This window comes from Anguilla anguilla, chromosome 19 (assembly GCF_013347855.1).
Source record: "Anguilla anguilla isolate fAngAng1 chromosome 19, fAngAng1.pri, whole genome shotgun sequence".
Classification (NCBI taxonomy): domain Eukaryota; kingdom Metazoa; phylum Chordata; class Actinopteri; order Anguilliformes; family Anguillidae; genus Anguilla; species Anguilla anguilla.
In genome coordinates, this window is record NC_049219.1 from 10,262,424 (window position 1) to 10,275,940 (window position 13,517).

Sequence of the window (13,517 nt, forward strand, 5' to 3'; positions counted from 1 at the left end):
CCCTCTCTCTTCCCCCCTGCTCCAACATCCCCACCGTTCCTACTCCACTCCTCCGGGGGGCCAGCGCCCCCCTTCATTAGGCACTGGGTGAGTGGACCAAAGTTGAGCCTAAAATTGGGCGCAGCATTAAAATTGGTGTATTAATCCAGTAATGTTTTCTCAGATTCATACCTTTCCACAATTAAGATAATTAAAAAGCTGTTTACATAAGAACTTCCCTAGTTTGAGTATTGCCTTAATCTGGTTCAACTTTTAGTGTGCATGTATATCCGAGATCTGCGTTTTTCTGCGCTTAAATGGTGATTAATGGCAGGTGCGCGGATGAGAGACTGCTCTGTTGCGAGTGCGCTTTTTGTCCACAAGAGGGAGCCAAATCTCTTGACTTGTACCTTGCAATAATTCAGCCAGTGCATTTCTGCATGAGCTCTTCCTAGTGGTTTAATACAGATGCTCTGACTTAAATTTACATTTTCCCCATAGGGATTTAATTTTTTGCCGAACGTAACGTAACTGTGGTTAACGTAAGTCTAGGAGAGGTCCACGTTTTGTTCTACAAGATAAATTACAACCATTATTATCACCACCGTGGATTTCTAAGCTGTTACGTGCTTTTAATAAGTAAGTTGCTATATTGAAACGAATGACTATTTAATTAATCTAATTAATACACTCAAACTTTCTGCACAATTATTTGTTGTCATGAAAAATGGACCACTTATATTGCTTTATTTTTCTATAAATTTATAAGATGAAGGCCTCCTGAAAATGAAATTAAACTAAATTTTACAAATAGATTCATACGTTTAACGATGGGGTAAACGTTTTGCGGAATGCGCAATGTAGCTCCAGTCCATAAAATGTACAGAGAACCTAAGAAATGAACATTGTCCCCTTTATTCGATTGATTACGTTTTGAGCAACCGTGACGCATTATTTGTATTTTTGAAAGCATGGGATTTGTAGTCAATAAGTAGTTGTGATTGCTAAATCGGATCTGACGTTGGACTTCGAAAGGCCATGTGCTGCACAACAACAGTGCTCGACCGAAAGGTAAATACATGTTTTGTTGCAAACCAACGTTAACTGTGTAATGGTTGCCAGCTAACTTGAACTTTACTTGGAAATACACTTCTCTTTGATGTCCGATGTTGTCCTTACATTGCATCAATAAATGAGTAAGCTAGCGAGCTGTGTAGATAACATTAATTAGATTAACGAGCTAGTTTGTTGTAAGCAGCCATGCCACTCCCACTCCTGTTAATGTGGCTAATGTTTAATGCTTCTGGTCACGTCGTGAAGTATGCAAGTCTTTTGAGAGAGTTTTTTGTTTAAATCATTCTCGTTGTAAGCCACTGTCAGTTTAGCTAACTAAACATGATGGCAGAAATTGGATAGCAGGCATGTTTACAGTGATGCGCTTCAGTTAGCAGCAATAGCTAGCTGGTTTCCTTGGCTGAATTGATTGGTCTGATATTTTTGTGACTACAGCTTACAGTTAATGTACTGATTTGGCTAAATGTTGCATCTATCGTGTCAGGCATTATTCCATAATTATGTTCCAGACTTTCCAGATTTCATACCGTCTTATTATTACTGTGGTCAAATATAAGTACTGTACGTATAGTGTATGTTGTGCGTACAGTAGTGGTCACAACTGACAGCCCTGTTTCGTGCCTGGATGTAGATTGAATGGATGTGAAATTGTGCCATTTGTAGATATAGAGACATGTGGATTGTTACATGAAATATTTATATATTTTATGAATTTGGTCTGATTGTGAGTATATACTGTTGTTATTTTCATTCAATGTCCAGGCCACATACTGCTGCAGAAAGGGTACTGTTTTGTTTGATGAATATGGTTGCACACGCACACACACACGGACAGAGTCTCTCCTCTCTCTTTCATACACACACACACACAGAAGACACTTCTCACTCTCCCTCTCAAACACGCACACTCAGACACACGCACACACACACATACACACAGAAGACTCTCCTCTGCCACATGCATACACACACAGACACATGTGCATTGCACACGCACAAACACAGACACACAGTCTCTCCTCTCTCTCACACGCACACGTTCAACACAGACACACAGTCTCTTCTCTCTCTCCCACACGCACACACACATATATATGCAAACACACACACAATCTCTCCTGTCTTTCTTTTTCTCTCTCTCTCACATACACACAGTCTCTCTTTCTCTCATACACACACATACACACACGCCGTCTCTCCTCTCTCTCTGTCTCTCATGCACACACACACACACACACGGACAGAGTCTCTCCTCTCTCTTTCATACACACACACACACAGAAGACACTTCTCACTCTCCCTCTCAAACACGCACACTCAGACACACGCACACACACACATACACACAGAAGACTCTCCTCTGCCACATGCATACACACACAGACATATGTGCATTGCACACGCACAAACACAGACACACAGTCTCTCCTCTCTCTCACACGCACACGTTCAACACAGACACACAGTCTCTTCTCTCTCTCCCACACGCACACACACATATATATGCAAACACACACACAATCTCTCCTGTCTTTCTTTTTCTCTCTCTCTCACATACACACAGTCTCTCTTTCTCTCATACACACACATACACACACGCCGTCTCTCCTCTCTCTCTGTCTCTCACGCACACACACACACAGTCTCTCCTGTCTCTCTCACACGTGCACACAGACACATATATATGCCCACACACACACATATACAGTCTCTCTCTCTTTCTCTCATACACACAGTCTCACCTCTCTCTCACACACAATCTCTCCTCTCTCTCTCTATCTCTCACACACACGCACACACACACACACACACACATTTATATATACACACACAGACACACAATCTTTTCTCTCTCTCTCTTTCACATACGCACACACACACATATATGCACACACACACAAATATATATGCACCAGTGCACACACAGACACATACATGCACAGTCTCTCCTCTCTCTTTAGTCCTTTCTCACACACAGTTTCTTCTTTCTCTCTCACACACATGTACATGTACATACACACACTGTCTCTCTCTCATACACCCACATACACACACACAGTCTGTCCTGTCTCTCACACACTCACACACACACACACACACACACACAGTCTCTCCTGTCTCTCTCACACACATGCACGCAGACACATATATATGCCCACACACACACATGCACGTACATGTACGCACACACACTGTCTCTCTCTCATACACCCACATACACACACACAGTCTGTCCTGTCTCTCACACACTCACACACAGACACCCACACACAAACAAACACCCACACACACTCAACAGCTCACGTAGCGTGTAAATATCTGTCCTCGGTGGCCTACCTGTTTCAAGGCTGAGCTGTTGTTGCTTCTATTTCCACTTCAACAATAACAGCACTTATAGTTCAGCAGGGCAGCTCTAGCAGGGCAGAAATTTGACAAACTGACTTGTAAGGAAAGGTGGCATGACAGTGCCATGTTAAAAGTCACTGAGCTCTTCACTATGATCCATTCTACTGCCAATGTGCCTATGGGCCACCATCTTATATCCGTGCGGGGGAACGTGTATAATAGATACAGTCGTAAGGGTGTTGTGGTTTGTACACAGTCCCGGATTCACTGTCACCAGTTCTGCTAGCTCTCCAGTGCCTGGGGAGAGGAGGGGGGCCATGCAGCTCCCCTGTCCCATTAGAAGGGGGGTGGGGGGGTGGGGGGGTGGGGGGAGTCTCTTGGTGGTGGTGGGGGCTTCTACAGGTGGCCATTTGGACAATTAGAATGTAGCGTGAAATGTGAGCTTTTCTCAGGAAGGCAGTTGGGGAGAAACATTTGGGGAGAGCTGCTTAATAGAGTCCTGGAAGCCATAGACATTTCTGTGTGAAATGATCTGCTCGTGTTCTTTATCAGAACAGATACTGACACCGAGCAAGTGTGTCTGTTTTATGTTGTGTTCAGTCATAGTCAGTAGAACTTATATTCACCCCCCAGGGAAAATTGTGGGTAACAGAAAAAATCTGCATGTATTTGTCAGCCTTTAAAAAATAGACTTTCATGTTATGGTGGGGTTCTAATACTTGCTCTGCTGTAATTCCATTTTTTGTCCAAATCATTCACCTGTAGCACCCTGAACTAATTCCACCAATGCAGTCTTTCCAACCATCTTTTAACAAGGATTGTTAATGCCTCTGTTTTCATTTACATAATGTATTTTCATATGTAACATATTTTGTTTATATTTTATTTTAAACATTCCCCCCCCCCCCCCCCTTTTTTTCTCTCCAGCTTGTCTGCAGAAGCAGGAAGTCCCCACATGGAGGCACTGTGTAAGCATGAGTTTGTTTATGTTTGTTTTTGTTTCTGTGCACCACATTTGGCGTATATTAGTGTATTACTACTGCCAGTCTTACATACTGCTACCTTTCTGCAATCAAATGAGTTCATTTGATTGCGTAGTAGTATGGGGGACTGTCAGTAGTAATGCACTAATGGAGAGTGGGGCCCAGACAAAATTTTTTTTTTTTTTTACCTTCAGAAAATTTTGAAATTCGCAAAAAAATATTATAACCCCCATGTTGTATTCTCGGAATTTTCGGGGGGCCAGATTGCCTACCCCTCCACTCACACCACACACACACCTCCCCCACCCTTGGGGACCACCGACGTTGCTCAGGTGCGGTCTCGGGGAATCGAACCATCAACCTCTACCTCCTGAGGATCGGTTCAGCCCCCTACGCCACATACTCCTTCGCATTTGTCGCTCATTTTTTTGCGCATTTAAACAGAACAATGGACAAAAGCTGCACAAACTGAAAGGAGAGAGGGGGGATTGAACCCCAGACCTTGGCGCTGTGAAACAAGGACCATTCCTCTCTGCCACCGCAACTTTGACGTGTTTGCTTGTCTTTCTTGCAGTGAAATCAAGAAGCTGACGCCTCAGAAATGGAAAAGGGAAGAGGAGGAATCGGGGCTTGAACCCTCAACCTCAGCATTCAAACCCCATGTCAATGCCACTACACCACCATCATGTCCGGGTTCTCAGTCGGTAGTTTCCAGTGCTCTACAGAGACATTATCAATCGGATGAGATTTATAGATGAAGAGAGTCAAAAGGGGAGAGCTGGGCTCGAACCCTGTACCTCTGTAGCCAGAGGCGGAGACACTACCATTAAGCCACGGTGGGATTAACGAGTTCGGCGGTGATTTTTTGGATAGAAGAAGATGAGCCCAGAGGGACAAAAATAGGGAAGAGCTCTGAATTAACCGAATAACTCCGCATCCAAAGACGACAATTTTCACGACACAATTATCTTTGATATGGTTTTGGAGTCTCTGTGGGAGGAGGGGGCAGGGTTCAGGCGGTGGGGGGAAAGGAGAGGGAGGGAAATTGAACTTACATCCTTCTGCTTTGTGGAGCGAGGTCCTGTTCCCTGCACCACAGAGCTCATCAAGGTTTATACAGACATAAACAGGAAGAGGTCAGCCTTGAGTCACAGATCCAGAGCAGGTGCTCTCCCTCTTGAGCAGACAGGCAAGGCCAGACAAGAGAAGTCATCATGCGTATAGCTTTAACACAAACACTTTCATTAAAAACTCTAATATGTGTTTGCTTTCTTTTAAAGTGTTTTAAAATGTAAAACACGTAGAATTATGTCCCTAAAACACGAAGAACAGACTGTGGCGAAATATAAACCCACAGCTTATCGTATGTAAGCTACTTTGTGAAGCTTTTGTTATATGTAAGGAATGCTTGTGCTGTTGTTATTTGTGTATTGAACAAGTGATTTGAAGTCCCATCCAATCAGATGATCTAATTACTGGGGTAAAGGTGTGCCTGCAGGTAATTGGTTGGTTTAAAATGATGCCTTTGAATGTTTTCCTTCACCGTGATTAAAAATGAGATGGTTAAGCTAGCCGGTACTACATTTCTGAGAACACTGATCTCCTCTGCTTTCATGAAGTGCTGTGGATGTGTGCTGGGGACAGGGCTTGTAAATGCACATTATTTTTATTTAATGAAAGATAACTCAGCGTATGTTCTGCAGTTTCATTAATCTTTGAAAGATGTGCTGTCATTGCTCAATAAAAAATACACAATAAGAAGAGTTTTCATTTCAGTAGATATTTATTATTTTGAATTGTGCGCAGCATTAAAAATCTTCATACAAAAAATATTTTTGATCATAACGAAGGAGTGCAGAACTTTTTAAACCAGACTTGCTCTTCTGTAATGCCATTTTTTTTCCAGCAGAGGGAAGCAAGCCCTTCACCTGTAGCTCCCTGCACCAATTCCACTGATGCACACCCCCTTAAACTACAGCTTCCTGGAAACAAAGTTGGGCTCAGCATAATAAATAAATAAATAACACAAATACAAAATCAAATTAAGATTACGGTGACACCTATTGATTCGATAACCTGGAGAAATGGGAAGTGCAATACAACGAATTCATAATCAAAGATATGTAAACAATCTACATATTATGGTAATGCATGGACATGTTCTTTCCTGTGCTGCTTTGATCGGCGTTTTGCTATACAATAGTGACATAACGATTTCAACACAAGCATGTTTGGACTCCCCTGTAGAAGAAAGAAAAGTCCTAATTCTGAAACACCTTTCAATAACGTCCCTTTTCTGTATGTTTACGTATATTAACATGTTCAACGGTCTCAGGCATGCCACACTCCCACATAGCCTATCTGTGTTTTCCTACCACCTGTAAACATCGATTTAACCCACAGTGCCCCAACCTGAATATTTTTTTAACTGTTTTGATCCTTTCTTCCGGCATAAAGATATACAAACAACATCTAGTTGACTGCTTCCAGTGATCTTCCGCACGCGCAGTTTTAGAAAGGCGAAATAATACTTCTATGTCCGTCAGTAGTTCTAAGGACTGAGCAAAAATCTTGGCGTCTTAACCCAGTAATGTTCTCAGATTGATACTTTACCATAATGAATATAATAAAAGTGGTACACAGAAGAATTTTCCCTCGTTGCAGTATTGCCTTAATCGGGTTCAGCTCGGATTTTTAGTGTGCATTTGAAGGGAGCCGAGAGCTGTTTTTCTGCGCTTAAATTGTGATTAATGGCAGGTGCGCAGAAAAAAAGGCTACTCTGTTGCGAGTGCGTTTTTTGTCCACAAGAGAGAGGCAAATCTATTGACTAGTACCCTGCAATAATTCAGCCAGTGGATTCCTGCATGAGCTTTTCTGAAATACAAAAAAACAAAGCAAAATACATAAACTTAGTTTCCTAAAATTGGGCGCAGCATTAAATTTGGTGTATCAATCCAGTAATGTTTTCTCAGATTCATACCTTTCCACAATTAAGATAATTAAAAAGCTGTTTACATAAGAACTTCCCTAGTTGGAGTATTGCCTTAATCGGCTTCAACTCTGATTTTAGTGTGCATGTATAGCCGAGATCTGCGTTTTTCTGCGCTTAAATTGTGATTTATGGCAGGTGAGCGGATGAGAGGCTGCTCTGTTGCGAGTGCGTTTTTTTTCCACAAGAGGGAGCCAAATCTATTGACTTGTACGCTGCAATAATTCAGCCAGTGAATGCACTGCATGAGCTCTTCCTAGTCGTTTAATACAGATGCTCCGATTTAAACTTACATTTTTCCCATAGGGATTTAATTTTTTGCCGAAAATAAGGTGTGTGGTTAACGTAAGTCTAGGAGAGGTCCACGTTTTGTTCTACGAGATAAACTACAACCATTATTATCACCACCGTAGATTTCTAAGCTGTTACGTGCTTTTAATAAGTAAGTTGCTATATTGAAACGAATGACTATTTAATTAATTAAATTAATACACACAAACGTTCTGCACAATTATAAGGTTGTCATGAAAAATGGACCACTTATATTGCTTTATTTTTCTATAAATTTATAAGATGAAGGCCTCCTGAAAATGAAATTAAACGAAATTTTACAAAAAGATTCATACGTTTAACGATGAGGTAAACATGTTGCGGAATGCGCAATGTAGCTCCAGTCCATAAAATGTACAGAGAACCTAAGAAATGAACATTGTCCCCTTTATTCGATTGATTACGTTTTGAGCAACCGTGACGCATTATTTGTATTTTTGAAAGCATGGGATTTGTAGTCAATAAGTAGTTGTGATTGCTAAATCGGATCTGACGTTGGACTTCGAAAGGCCATGTGCTGCACAACAACAGTGCTCGACCGAAAGGTAAATACATGTTTTGTTGCAAACCAACGTTAACTGTGTAATGGTTGCCAGCTAACTTGAACTTTACTTGGAAATACACTTCTCTTTGATGTCCGATGTTGTCCTTACATTGCATCAATAAACGAGTAAGCTAGCGAGCTGTGTAGATAACATTAACTAGATAGCCAACCAGCTACTTAACGTAAGCGAACTAGTTTGTTGTAAGCAGCCATGCCACTCCACTCCTGTTAATGTGGCTAATGTTTAATGCTTCTGGTCACGTCGTGAAGTATGCAAGTCTTTTGAGAGAGTTTTTTGTTTAAATCATTCTCGTTGTAAGCCACTGTCAGTTTAGCTAACTAAACATGATGGCAGAAATTGGATAGCAGGCATGTTTACAGTGATGCGCTTCAGTTAGCAGCAATAGCTAGCTGGTTTCCTTGGCTGAATTGATTGGTCTGATATTTTTGTGACTACAGCTTACAGTTAATGTACTGATTTGGCTAAATGTTGCATCTATCGTGTCAGGCATTATTCCATCATTATGTTCCAGACTTTCCAGATTTCATACCGTCTTATTATTACTGTGGTCAAATATAAGTACTGTACGTATCGTGTATGTTGTACGTACAGTAGTGGTCACAACTGACAGCCCTGTTTCATGCCTGGATGTAGATTGAATGGATGTGAAATTGTGCCATTTGTAGATATAGACACATGTGGATTGTTACATGAAATATTTATATATTTTATGAATTTGGTCTGATTGTGAGTATATACTGTTGTTATTTTCATTCAATGTCCAGGCCACATACTGCTGCAGAAAGGGTACTGTTTTGTTTGATGAATATGGTTGCACACGCACACACACACACACACAGAGTCTCTCCTCTCTCTTTCATACACACACACACACAGAAGACTCTTCTCACTCTCCCTCTCAAACATGCACACTCAGACACACACGCACACACACACATACACACAGAAGACTCTCCTCTGCCACATACACACACACACAGACACATGTGCATTGCACACGCACAAACACAGACACACAGTCTCTCCTCTCTCTCACACGCACACGAACAACACAGACACACAGTCTCTTCTCTCTCTCCCACACGCACACACACATATATATGCAAACACACACACAATCTCTCCTGTCTTTCTTTTTCTCTCTCTCTCACATACACACAGGCTCTCTTTCTCTCATACACACACATACACACACGCCGTCTCTCCTCTCTCTCTGTCTCTCACGCACACACACACACACACAGTCTCTCCTGTCTCTCTCACACACATGCACGCAGACACATATATATGCCCACACACACACATGCACGTACATGTACACACACACACTGTCTCTCTCTCATACACCCACATACACACACACAGTCTGTCCTGTCTCTCACACACTCACACACAGACACCCACACACAAACAAACACCCACACACACTCAACAGCTCACGTAGCGTGTAAATATCTGTCCTCGGTGGCCTACCTGTTTCAAGGCTGAGCTGTTGTTGCTTCTATTTCCACTTCAACAATAACAGCACTTATAGTTCAGCAGGGCAGCTCTAGCAGGGCAGAAATTTGACAAACTGACTTGTAAGGAAAGGTGGCATGACAGTGCCATGTTAAAAGTCACTGAGCTCTTCACTATGATCCATTCTACTGCCAATGTGCCTATGGGCCACCATCTTATATCCGTGCGGGGGAACGTGTATAATAGATACAGTCGTAAGGGTGTTGTGGTTTGTACACAGTCCCGGATTCACTGTCACCAGTTCTGCTAGCTCTCCAGTGCCTGGGGAGAGGAGGGGGGCCATGCAGCTCCCCTGTCCCATTAGAAGGGGGGTGGGGGGGTGGGGGGTGGGGGGAGTCTCTTGGTGGTGGTGGGGGCTTCTACAGGTGGCCATTTGGACAATTAGAATGTAGCGTGAAATGTGAGCTTTTCTCAGGAAGGCAGTTGGGGAGAAACATTTGGGGAGAGCTGCTTAATAGAGTCCTGGAAGCCATAGACATTTCTGTGTGAAATGATCTGCTCGTGTTCTTTATCAGAACAGATACTGACACCGAGCAAGTGTGTCTGTTTTATGTTGTGTTCAGTCATAGTCAGTAGAACTTATATTCACCCCCCAGGGAAAATTGTGGGTAACAGAAAAAATCTGCATGTATTTGTCAGCCTTTAAAAAATAGACTTTCATGTTATGGTGGGGTTCTAATACTTGCTCTGCTGTAATTCCATTTTTTGTCCAAATCATTCACCTGTAGCACCCTGAACTAATTCCACCAATGCAGTCTTTCCAACCATCTTTTAACAAGGATTGTTAATGCCTCTGTTTTCATTTACATAATGTATGTTCATATGTAACATATTTTGATTATATTTTATTTTAAACATTCCCCCCCCCCCCCTTTTTTTCTCCCCAGCTTGTCTGCAGAAGCAGGAAGTCCCCAAATGGAGGCACTGTGTAAGCATGAGTTTGTTTATGTTTGTTTTTGTTTCTGTGCACCACATTTGGCGTATATTAGTGTATTACTACTGCCAGTCTTACATACTGCTACCTTTCTGCAATCAAATGAGTTCATTTGATTGCGTAGTAGTATGGGGGACTGTCAGTAGTAATGCACTAATGGAGAGTGGGGCCCAGACAAAATTTTTTTTTTTTTTTACCTTCAGAAAATTTTGAAATTCGCAAAAAAATATTATAACCCCCATGTTGTATTCTCGGAATTTTCGGGGGGCCAGATTGCCTACCCCTCCACTCACACCACACACACACCTCCCCCACCCTTGGGGACCACCGACGTTGCTCAGGTGCGGTCTCGGGGAATCGAACCATCAACCTCTACCTCCTGAGGATCGGTTCAGCCCCCTACGCCACATACTCCTTCGCATTTGTCGCTCATTTTTTTGCGCATTTAAACAGAACAATGGACAAAAGCTGCACAAACTGAAAGGAGAGAGGGGGGATTGAACCCCAGACCTTGGCGCTGTGAAACAAGGACCATTCCTCTCTGCCACCGCAACTTTGACGTGTTTGCTTGTCTTTCTTGCAGTGAAATCAAGAAGCTGACGCCTCAGAAATGGAAAAGGGAAGAGGAGGAATCGGGGCTTGAACCCTCAACCTCAGCATTCAAACCCCATGTCAATGCCACTACACCACCATCATGTCCGGGTTCTCAGTCGGTAGTTTCCAGTGCTCTACAGAGACATTATCAATCGGATGAGATTTATAGATGAAGAGAGTCAAAAGGGGAGAGCTGGGATCGAACTCTGTACCTCTGTAGCCAGAGGCGGAGACACTACCATTAAGCCACGGTGGGATTAACGAGTTCGGCGGTGATTTTTTGGATAGAAGAAGATGAGCCCAGAGGGACAAAAATAGGGAAGAGCTCTGAATTAACCGAATAACTCCGCATCCAAAGACGACAATTTTCACGACACAATTATCTTTGATATGGTTTTGGAGTCTCTGTGGGAGGAGGGGGCAGGGTTCAGGCAGTGGGGGGAAAGGAGAGGGAGGGAAATTGAACTTACATCCTTCTGCTTTGTGGAGCGAGGTCCTGTTCCCTGCACCACAGAGCTCATCAAGGTTTATACAGACATAAACAGGAAGAGGTCAGCCTTGAGTCACAGATCCAGAGCAGGTGCTCTCCCTCTTGAGCAGACAGGCAAGGCCAGACAAGAGAAGTCATCATGCGTATAGCTTTAACACAAACACTTTCATTAAAAACTCTAATATGTGTTTGCTTTCTTTTAAAGTGTTTTAAAATGTAAAACACGTAGAATTATGTCCCTAAAACACGAAGAACAGACTGTGGCGAAATATAAACCCACAGCTTATCGTATGTAAGCTACTTTGTGAAGCTTTTGTTATATGTAAGGAATGCTTGTGCTGTTGTTATTTGTGTATTGAACAAGTGATTTGAAGTCCCATCCAATCAGATGATCTAATTACTGGGGTAAAGGTGTGCCTGCAGGTAATTGGTTGGTTTAAAATGATGCCTTTGAATGTTTTCCTTCACCGTGATTAAAAATGAGATGGTTAAGCTAGCCGGTACTACATTTCTGAGAACACTGATCTCCTCTGCTTTCATGAAGTGCTGTGGATGTGTGCTGGGGACAGGGCTTGTAAATGCACATTATTTTTATTTAATGAAAGATAACTCAGCGTATGTTCTGCAGTTTCATTAATCTTTGAAAGATGTGCTGTCATTGCTCAATAAAAAATACACAATAAGAAGAGTTTTCATTTCAGTAGATATTTATTATTTTGAATTGTGCGCAGCATTAAAAATCTTCATACAAAAAATATTTTTGATCATAACGAAGGAGTGCAGAACTTTTTAAACCAGACTTGCTCTTCTGTAATGCCATTTTTTTTCCAGCAGAGGGAAGCAAGCCCTTCACCTGTAGCTCCCTGCACCAATTCCACTGATGCACACCCCCTTAAACTACAGCTTCCTGGAAACAAAGTTGGGCTCAGCATAATAAATAAATAAATAACACAAATACAAAATCAAATTAAGATTACGGTGACACCTATTGATTCGATAACCTGGAGAAATGGGAAGTGCAATACAACGAATTCATAATCAAAGATATGTAAACAATCTACATATTATGGTAATGCATGGACATGTTCTTTCCTGTGCTGCTTTGATCGGCGTTTTGCTATACAATAGTGACATAACGATTTCAACACAAGCATGTTTGGACTCCCCTGTAGAAGAAAGAAAAGTCCTAATTCTGAAACACCTTTCAATAACGTCCCTTTTCTGTATGTTTACGTATATTAACATGTTCAACGGTCTCAGGCATGCCACACTCCCACATAGCCTATCTGTGTTTTCCTACCACCTGTAAACATCGATTTAACCCACAGTGCCCCAACCTGAATATTTTTTTAACTGTTTTGATCCTTTCTTCCGGCATAAAGATATACAAACAACATCTAGTTGACTGCTTCCAGTGATCTTCCGCACGCGCAGTTTTAGAAAGGCGAAATAATACTTCTATGTCCGTCAGTAGTTCTAAGGACTGAGCAAAAATCTTGGCGTCTTAACCCAGTAATGTTCTCAGATTGATACTTTACCATAATGAATATAATAAAAGTGGTACACAGAAGAATTTTCCCTCGTTGCAGTATTGCCTTAATCGGGTTCAGCTCGGATTTTTAGTGTGCATTTGAAGGGAGCCGAGAGCTGTTTTTCTGCGCTTAAATTGTGATTAATGGCAGGTGCGCAGAAAAAAAGGCTACTCTGTTGCGAG

The 13,517-nt window shown here is 42.1% G+C and overlaps 2 long non-coding RNA genes across 2 annotated transcripts; both read left to right on the forward strand.

The window, feature by feature from the left end:
• The first annotated feature begins 1,058 nt into the window (after positions 1-1,058).
• On the forward strand, positions 1,059-6,150 carry LOC118219349. Its single transcript, XR_004763733.1, has 3 exons — positions 1,059-1,175; positions 4,327-4,367; positions 4,957-6,150. It is a non-coding gene; the product is annotated as an uncharacterized LOC118219349 (long non-coding RNA).
• A 1,964-nt stretch (positions 6,151-8,114) lies between these two features.
• Positions 8,115-11,613, forward strand: LOC118219334. The gene is made up of 3 exons (XR_004763707.1): positions 8,115-8,246; positions 10,673-10,713; positions 11,303-11,613. It is a non-coding gene; the product is annotated as an uncharacterized LOC118219334 (long non-coding RNA).
• The last annotated feature ends 1,904 nt before the right edge of the window (positions 11,614-13,517 follow it).